The sequence below is a fragment of the Elephantulus edwardii genome, unplaced genomic scaffold (assembly GCF_000299155.1).
Source record: "Elephantulus edwardii isolate Elephantulus edwardi_28Jun2011 unplaced genomic scaffold, EleEdw1.0 scaffold00078, whole genome shotgun sequence".
NCBI lineage: Eukaryota > Metazoa > Chordata > Mammalia > Macroscelidea > Macroscelididae > Elephantulus > Elephantulus edwardii.
Genome location: NW_006399828.1, coordinates 11,397,276 through 11,407,584, shown reverse-complemented (window position 1 = coordinate 11,407,584; position 10,309 = coordinate 11,397,276).

Genomic DNA, 10,309 nt, shown 5'->3' with positions numbered 1-10,309 from the left:
TATTCTTTTTTTATATTCCTCAGATTTATTCACAAAGTTTGAATACATTGTTTATCACAAACGATCCTTCCTATTTTCTTCACTCCCAATTACCATTGAATTGTGCAGTCCTATGATTAACATCCAACCTCCCCATGCCATCCCCATCTTCATGCCTCTATTTCCACCCTCTCCTCCACCTTGGATCCTCATACTCATTCTACAATAATGATTTTATGACAATATTTTCCTCATGAGACGTAGTTAGCTCACTCAGCATATTACTTTAAAGTCCCTCCCAAATTAGGTAGTAATTTACAAAATGATTAGTCCTGCAAGCTGCATAGTGCTCAATTGAATGAATATGCCACAACTTCTTAATCCAGGCATTTGTGGTTGGACATCTGGGCTGTTTCCCTGTCCTTGCGATGGTGAATAATGCTGCTGTAAACATTGGTGTACAAGTTTCCATTTGAGCCTCAGTTCTCATTTTCTTGGGGTATATTCCAAGCAATGAAATAGCTGGGTCATACGGAATTTCTATGTTCAGCTTTTTGAGGAAGTGCCAAACTGTCTTCCAGAGTGGTTGTAAAATTGTACAATCCTACCAAAAATGTAAGAGTTCATGTTTCACCACATCTTCTCCAACATTTACTACTTTCTGTCCTGTTAAAATTTGTTATTGCTACTGGAGAGAGATGGTATCTCATTGTGGTTTTGATTTGTTATCTCTCTTACTGTCAGTAATTTGGAGCATTTCTTCATATGTCTGTTGGCCAGTTGAATATATTCCTCTGTGAAAATTCTTTCCATGTCTTTTGCCCATTTTATAGTTGGGTTATCAGTCTTTATCTTGTGAAGGCCCAGGAGTATTCTATAAACTTTCATTATGAGACTCTTGTCTGAGACGGTATTGCCAAATGTTTGTTCCCAGATAGTAGGTTTTCTTTTTACCCTGTTGGGAAAAGTTTTTGATGCACATATGGACTTAATCTTTAGAAGGTTTCATTCATCCATTTTATCCTCTTCAAATTGCACTCTTCCGGCTGTATTTGGCAGTCTCTTTATACTGTTGACTAGGACTTCTGAGATTCATCCTCCTTTGTCTCTTAAGAACTTTATGGTTTGGGGCTTTACTCCCAAGTCTCTTATCTAACTTGAGGTGATTTTTGTATATGGTGTGAGATGTGGATCCTGTTTCAGCTTTCTTCAGGTAGCAGTCCAGTTTTGCCAACACCATTTATAGAAGAGATTGTTATTCCCGCATTTAATAGATTTTATTTCCTTGTTGAATATCAGTAGACCTTAGATAGTCAGGTCTATTTCAGGGTTCTCAATTCTGTTCCCTGATTTATGTGCCTGTCATTTACCAGTACCATGCTGTTTTGGTTACTACCTCTGTGTTGTAGGTTTTGAAGCCAGAGAGTACTATACCTCCCGCTTCATGTTTGTTTCTCCGATGTGTTTTGCCTACTCAGGGTCTTCTGTCTCTCCAAATAAATTTTACAATTTCCCTTTCAATTTTATTGTAAATGAATCTCATATTTGTATTGGGATTGCATTGAATATGTAGATTGTTTTTGATAGGATTGTCATTTTCTTCCTATTCATGAACAGAGCACGTATTTTTCATTCCTTTAGGTCTTTTATTGTGCCTTGCAGAAATGTTCTATAGTTTTCTTTGTATAGATCTTTTATATCTCTAGTTAGTTTCACTCTCAAATACCTCAATTTGTGGTTGGCTATGATAAATGATACTGCTTTCTTGGTTTCTTTCCCTGAGTTATCTTTGTTACTGTAGAGGAATCCTATTGATTTATGGATATTGATCTTATATCCTGCTACTAAATTGATCTACTATCTAACAGTTTTTTTGGTTGAGTCTTTGGGGTTTTCTATGTCCACAATCATATCATCTGCATATAGTGATATTTTAACCATCTCTTGACCAATCTGGATGCCTTTTATTTCCTTCTCTTGTCATATTGCGCTAGCAAGCACTTCCAGTAAAATATTAAATAGAAGTAATGACAGTGGACATCCTTGTCTTGTCTCTGTTCACAAGGAGAATATTTCTAGTCTTTCTCCATTGATGATGATATTGGCTTTTGGTTTTGCACATATACTTTCGCTAGGTTGAGGAAATTATCTTCTACTCTAATTTTGCTGAGTGGCATAACCAGGAAGCAATGTTGGATATTGCCAAATGCCTTTTTTTGCATCAATTGCTAAGATCATAAGGTTCTTATTATTTATTTTGTTAATATGGTAAATCATGTTGATTGCTTGTCGAACCATCCTTGAATAACTTTTATGAATCCTACTAGGTCATGAATTTTTTTTCATGTGTTTTTGGATTCTATGGCTAGAATTTGGTTAAGGATTTTTGTATCTATATTCATCAGAGATATTGGTCTGTAGTTTTCATTCTTTGTAATACCCTTGCATGGTTTTGGTATTAAGGTTATGCTTGCATCATAGAATGACTCTGTTAGTGTTCCTTCTTTTTCAATTTTTTAAAATATTTTAAGTAGAATTGGTGATAAATCCTCTCTGAATGCTTAGTAGAAGTCAGCTATGAGCCCTCTGGTCCAGGACTTCTCTTATGGGTAAGTTTGGTTTTTTTTATGATCTTTTCAATTTCTTCTTTTGTGATTGATCTATTCAAGTGTTCTATATCTGTCCTTATCTATCTGGGTAGGGCATGAGTTTCAAGGAATTTGTTCATTTCTACTAGGTTTTAAAATTTAGCAGAGTGTAGTTTTTAATAGTATTCTGACATTATAGATTTTATAATTTGATACATTGATATTATAATTTACTTTTGTTTTGTTATGATGTCACCTTTATTATTTGATATATAATTTAATATTGTAATTTCCTATGGTTCTGTTGTGATGTCACCTTTATAATTTCTTAATCGAGTTAGCTGTGTCTTCTCTTTTTTTTTTAAAGTTTTGTTAAGTTTACCAGTGGTTCATCAATTTTATTCACTCTTTCAAAAAACCAGCTTCTGGTCTTATTGATGGTTTCAATTGTTTTTCTGTTTTCTGTGTCATTGATTTCAGCTCTTGTCCTGATAATTTATTTTCTTCTAGAGGCAGGTGGATTAGATTGTTATTCTTTTTCTAGATGTTGAATGTGTTGAGTTAGATCATTGCTTTTATCTTCTTTCTTCCTTTTTTTATGTGTTGCCTATTGCTATGAACTGCCCCTTAAGGACTGACTTAGGTTTATCCCAGATATTTTGGTATGCTGTGTTTTCATTTTCATTTGTTTCAAGGAACTTTAAAAATTTCATTCTGTATTTCTTTTATAACCGAATAATGTTCCAGCAGAGAGTTATTTAGCTTCCTCATGGATGATTTTTTTAAGCTTTATGCTCCTGTGGCTAATTTCTAGTTTTATTGTATTGTGATTTGAAAAGGTACCTTGTATCATTTCAATATCTTTAAACTATACTTTTTGTTTGGCTTGCTTTGTTTCTTAATATGTGATCAATTCTGGAAAATGTACTGTGTGAACCTGAGAAGAAGGTGAATAGGGTTTTATTTGAGTGCAGTTCCCTGAATACATCCATTAGGTTGAGTTGGCTGATTGTTTAGTTATGGTCTTTTGCATCTTTGGTGAGTTTCTTTTGTGATGACCCATCCTTTGGTGATAGTGGTATGATGAAATCTCCTAAAACTATTGTAGTGTTGTCTATTTCTTTCTTCAATTCTATTAACCGTTGTTTTATGTATTTTGCAGGTCTATCATTTGGTGTATAAACCTTGATCAAGGTTATGTCTTCTTGGTCTATTGTGTCTTTAATCAGTATATCATGCCCTTCCTTATATTTTGTGGTGGGTTTTCATTCTGAAATCTATTTTAGCAAAGATTAATATTGCCACTCCTTCTTTTTTTGAGGTTACCTTTTGTTTGTTATATTTATTTTCCCAGCCTTTGATTTGGAGTCTGCTTTTTCTTCTTTTTTAGATGTGTCTCTTGTAGGCAACATACTGAAGGGTTTTGGGTTTGATTTTTAAAATTTTTTTTATCCATTCTGTTAATCTTTTTCTCTTACTTGGTGTATTTAGTCCACTTACAATGTGATTATCATCAGGCCAGGTTTTACTTTCGCCATTTTGCCATATTTCTTTTTCTGTTGTGCCTGATTACTATGGTCCATGTACTTTACTTTGTCATCTACATGTGAAGGACTTTACTTAAAATTTCTTGCAATTTTGACCTAGTTTTCATGAATTTCTTAAGTTCCTTCTTTTCTGCAAAGGATCTAATTTATCCTTCATATTTTATGGAGTGCTTTGCTGAGTACAAGATCCTTGGTTGGCAATTGTTTTCTTTCAACTTTCTGTATATGCAGTCCCATTGTCTTCTAGCTCATGTGTAAAATCAGAATTTAAGCTAATTGTTTCCGCTTTGTAGGTGACTTTTTCTTTTCTTGTCCTGCATTTAGAATTCTATCCTAATCTTTTTAATTTGGAGAATTTAACTATGATATGTATTGATGTTTTTGTTTTGTTTTGTTTTGTTTTTACATGTGTGTGTCTAGTCTATTTGGCATTCACTGTGCTTCATGAATGTGGATTTCCCCATTCTTCAAAATACATTGGAAGTTTCTGTTAGTACTTCTTCCACTATTTTCTCAGTGTTTTCCCTGTCCCTCCCCGTTCTGGAATTCCAATTATATGTTATATGTATGTTATTCTGTTTGATGTCATTTAACATGAATCTAATGTTTTCTTCATTTTCTTTTTTTCATTATTATTAATTTTAATGAAAATTTACAGAGACTTTGCAATTCCATTCATTCATTGTTAAACATTTCTCCCTGGCCACCCTTCCCTGCATCTTCCCCCCCCCCCAAGTACACTCTTCTCTTTGAAAAGCAAATGAAAAATTCTTTCATTGTTTTACAATCCCTCCGCCCAGGTCCACCCCACTATATATCCCTTCATTCTGGACTCCTGTCATTACAATAATACCTAATCACATATCCTTTTTAAATAATTTTCTTCCTCATCTCTTTTAATGCAGTAAACATTATTTATCCCATCTTTCTCAATCTCCCCCCAATCCTGATGTCAGTCTTGTTTTAAAACAGTGGCACTATGCAGTATTTGTCCTTTTGTGACTGAAATATTTCACTCAGCATAATGTCCTCCAGGGTCACTAATTTCTAATAATGTTGCATGAGTTCCTTGTTTTTCAATGAAGCATAGTACTACATTGTGTGAATACACCACAGCTTTTGCATCCATTCATTTGTTGATGGGCACTTAGGTTGTTTCCAAGCCCTTGCTATTGTGAATAAAGCTGTGATAAACATGGGTGTGCATATATCTGCTTGGGTGGTAGTTATGGTCTCTGAGGTATATTCCCAAGTTGCCAAGTCAAATGGTATCTCTATTTGCAACTTTTTTAGAAAGTTCCACTCTGCCTTCCACAGTGTTTGCACCATTTTACACTTCCACCAATAGTGAATGGAGGGTTCCAGTTTCTCCACAACCTTGCTAGCATTTGTTGCTTGCTGTTCTGTTAAATTTTGCAATTCTTACTGAGGTGAGATGATATCTCATAGTTGTTTTGATTTGCATTTCTCTTAGAGCTAGGGATTTTGAACATTTCTTCATGTGCTTGTTGGCCATCTGAATGTCTTCTTTGTTGAATTGTCTATTCATACCCTGTGCCCATTTTTCAATTGGATTGTTTACCTTTATCTTGTTGTGGTGTGTTTTCTTAATTTTCTTTATGTCTCCTCTCTATTTTTTCTTCAAGTATGTTTTCAGTGAGGATCTTGTCTTCCAATTCACTGATTCTCTGTTCCATCTCTTCAGTTCTAACTTTTTGTGCTGCCAGCATGATGCCATTTTGGTCTTAAATATTCTGGATTGCATTTTCATGCTTTTCTGTTTCTTCTAATACTGTGTTGCCTGTACCTTCTTTGTCTTATAATGACTTTTTAAGTTCTTGTAGCTTTTTATCTATTCTATCAATTCTTCCTTCCAATTTTTACATTTTCTTCCATAGCTGTTCAAGTTCTTGCTCACCAATATATTTCTTCTGGAGTGTTCTCTGGGGTATTTGCTTTCTTAATTGTTTCCCACCCCATCTTTTGCATTTTCTGTCATACCTGTTCAAGTTTCTCCTTATCAATAGATTTAGTGTGGACTATTGTTTCTGGGGTATTTGCTTTCTTAATTGCTTCTTCCATAATTTGCATCTCCTTTTGTAGCTGTTCAAATAACTCCATATCAATATATTTCTTCTGGTTCTCTGTATCTGGGGTGTTCATTGGATCTGCATCTTTTATGAGATGGGTTATTTTGGGTTGTGTGTTTTTAATGAGAACTGAGGCAGATTGCTGCTTTCTTGACATGTGAATCTTTTCTTTGTACATGTTGTTGTTGTGACCAAGAGTATGGCAGTAATTTGTAAAGGACCTGTATATTAGTGTTTGCTTAAAAAAATGTGATCCCCACCAAGTACCTGAATGAAAAACAGGAAGTCTTGGTTTTCCCTTCAAGAACAACTGTGTCTGCTGCCTCTCTTGAGCTCTAGCTGTCCTGTTCCTTTCTTCTTGAGCTCAAGAGGTCCCCTGGGGTCCAGCCAAACAGGAGTGTTCCCCACAAAGTACTTAGTTAATAGCCATCCATGGCTGGTGATGAGGCAGCAGCTGTTGACGACCTTCAGTTCTGTTTCTGTCATCCTTACTCATTGTCCAGATCTCAGATGTATGTTTGTTAATGGAAATACTATGGCCTGAACCAGATACATCTTAGTCCTCAAACAGACATCATTATTCTTCAATAATTTGGAAAGGTCCCTAACTGAACTGTTTTCCCAGTGCAATGCATTTTTTATTTCTTGACTGCTCATACAAAGAGTGTTAATCATGGATCTTAGTAAGAGGAAGCTGTTTCAGTCTCCTCTTTATCCATCATCATACCGCCTATCAGTCCAGTGGTAATAATCTTCATTTTCCTCACACTGAGTTGCAATCAATATTGAAGGCTGCAGTCCTTAATCTTCTGCAACAAGTGCTTGAGCCCTCCTAATTTTCAGGAAACAAGGTTGTCTCATCTACATAACACAAGTTATTGATGAGTCTCACTCCAATCCTGTAGCCACACTACTTGTCATAGAGTCCAGGATTTTTAATAATTTGCTCAGTATACAGACTCAATAGGTTTGGGGAAAGAATACATCGCTAATGCACTCCCTTTCCAATTCCAATTCCACGCAGTGACCCCTGCTCCATTTGCACAAAAGCCTTCTGATCCAGATATAGGTTCTGCAAGAGCACAATCAAGTATTCTGGAATTCTCATTCTTCTCAATGTAAGCCACAACTTGTCATGATCTACACAGTCAATTAGTTTTTCATTGGCAATAAAGCACAAATAGATATTCCTCTGGTATTGCTTACTTTTAGTCAGGATCCATCTGAGAGCAGCGATTGTTTCCCTGGTACCATGGACTCTTGTAAATCCTGTTGAATTTCTGACAGTTCCTTATCTTTGTACTGTATCAGCTATTATTCATGTTTTTCATTTTATTTTTTACTGATTTATTTACAAATTTTGAATGCATTGTTTTCACATTGGATCATTTCCATTTCTCTCACCAACCTCCACCCATCAAATTCTGTGACCCTATGACTAACCACCCTACCACCTGCTCATCCTCACCCCTCTTCTTCCGCTCTCCCCCAAACTTGGATCTTCATACTCATTCCACAATAATGGTTTTATACAGTATTTGTCCTTATGGGACTGAGTTATTTCACTCACCATTATCCTCTTCAGTCCCTCCCAAGTCAGGTAGTAATTTACAAAATCATTGTTCCTGTGCACTGCATACTAGTATTCTGTTGTCTGAATATAACATGATTTCTTAATCCATTCCATCATGTTTGGACAACTGGGCTGTTTCCATGTTCCTTCAATGGTGAATAACACTCCTGTGAACATTGGTGCACAAGTCTCTACTTTAGCATCAATTCTCATTTTCTCAGAGTATATTCCAAACAATGGACTAGCTGAGTCATATGGAGTTTCTTTCTATGTTCAGCTCTTTGAGAAGTGCCACACTGCTTTCCAGGGTAGTTGTGCTATTTTATAATCCCAGTGTAAGCAATGTATAAGAAAGTGTTCCTATCTCACCACATCCTCTCCAACATTTATTACTTGCTATCTTGTTAAATTTTTCCATTGCTTGCTACTGGAGGGAGAATTCCAGCTATTTTTAAATTATCTTCAGCAGTATTTTGCTTGCATGTGATATCAACGATACTTGTTTAATAATTTCCACATTCAATTAGATCACCTTTTTGGGAATGGAAACAAATATGGACGTCTTCCAGACTGTTGGACCGACAGCTGTCCTCCAAATTTCCTTGCATAAACAGGTGAATGCATCCAAGGCTGCATCTGTTAATTGAAACAATTCAATTGGCATCCCATCAAGTTAGTGAATTCATTAAAATTACATTTGTAAGACTTCTATTTATTTTACCTTAAAACATAAAATTTATTAACTATAAACACATTTTATCAACATCATCATCTACTAACTGTGAAAATAAGCGAGTTGTGGTGATTCAAACAAAACAGGATGCTATTTAGTTAATAACAAAAAAATTGTACATCAGGTTTGTATTCTTTCTCTATCTTATTCAATCTGTATCCTGAGAAAATATTTGAGAAATTGAACTATATAAAAAAGAACATTTTTATAGCAGTAAACAAGTATCATTAATAATCTTCAAAATGCAGACAGCACAAACTAGCTTATGGGGGGGGGAGAATCACTTACTTGAAGCAAAAGAGATATCAGTATGGTTTACACCTCAACTAAATATAAATATTCAAAACTGGACTTAGCAGCATCATGAAAAGTGCGGAAAGAATCATAAAATATTTCATATACTTTGGCTCCAAATTTAATATTCATGGAAGTAGAAATAAAGAAATTAAAAAAGAAGGTAAAAAAAAGTTAAGAACTTCTTTAACTTACTAAAGATTAAGGATGTGAATTTGAAGATGAAAGTGTGTCTCACCCTAGTTTCAATAGTCTCATACCAATGTTAAAGTTGGAGAATAAATATAGGATATGGAATAACTGATGCAAATAAGTTATAGACTTTTGTGAAAAGTGCTGAAAATACCATGGACTGGAAAAAGAACAAACAACTATGAATCAGAGGTACTATACTTCATCTCATATACCTTATATTTTCAGAATAAAAGCCAATCCTTGCAGAAGACAATATGCTTTGTAGAGGATCAAAACAAGACAAAACAAAACAAAGCAAAATCAAAAACCAACCAACCAAAAACCCCCCCAGAAACCCCAAAACACTATCAAAGAGATGAATATGATGTAGTAGTTTTACCATGAAAAATATTGACATAACAGTTGTAAGAATTAATTAAAGCATAGCAGAAATTGTGAAAATGACAAAAGACCAGACAATGTTTCTTTGTGTCTGGAGTGGTTATGAGCGTAAGAACACTAAAGCATAAGAACGATATGTGTAATAGTTACTATGTGCTTAGTCCCTAGTTTATATTTCTCTTTAATATTTACAATATAATCTTTGTAGATAATATTTATCCTGAGAAAAGGTCAAGATTATACAAGTAGTTGGATTATCTAGAATCAAGATTGCACATTATATATTTTGTATATACTTTCTATAAATTACTATACAGAGTATAATTAAAATGATTTCATTTCTTTATTGAAACTAACATATACGTGCATGCGTGCGTGTGTGTGTGTGTGTATGTGTGTGTGTGTGTGCCTGTACAATAAATAACATTTTGGCTATTTAAATTTAATTTTACCTCAATCGAGTTATCTGGAACAAAATTTTAAAAAATCAGCATTAGCAACATGTTTAGAAAAAACTTATAAGTAAACTATTCATCATCAGATTTTTTTTCTGTCCAAAATTGGCACTTTGGCTTACCCTCCAGATGATTTGGTTTGCATAGAATCCTTATTATACATTAAGTTTTATGTCTATACATTGTTTTATACAATCTTTAATTTTTAGGATTTAGATCATGTACATTATGCTTTATGCAATCATTCATATACACTGTATTTTTTATAATTAATTACTGTTGGTCTATGTCTATTATCACGCTCTCATTTCAAGTGCCCATTGAATCTTTCCTTTTCCTTGACTCATCAATCTGCCCACTAACCTTTGCTATCCCAGTGATTTAACTCCTTTTCTTTTTTCAGGCCCGTTCTCCCATTCCCCTTGCTTTTTGAACATTTATATGCATCTTTCTCATTTATCCTTCTATTTTTAC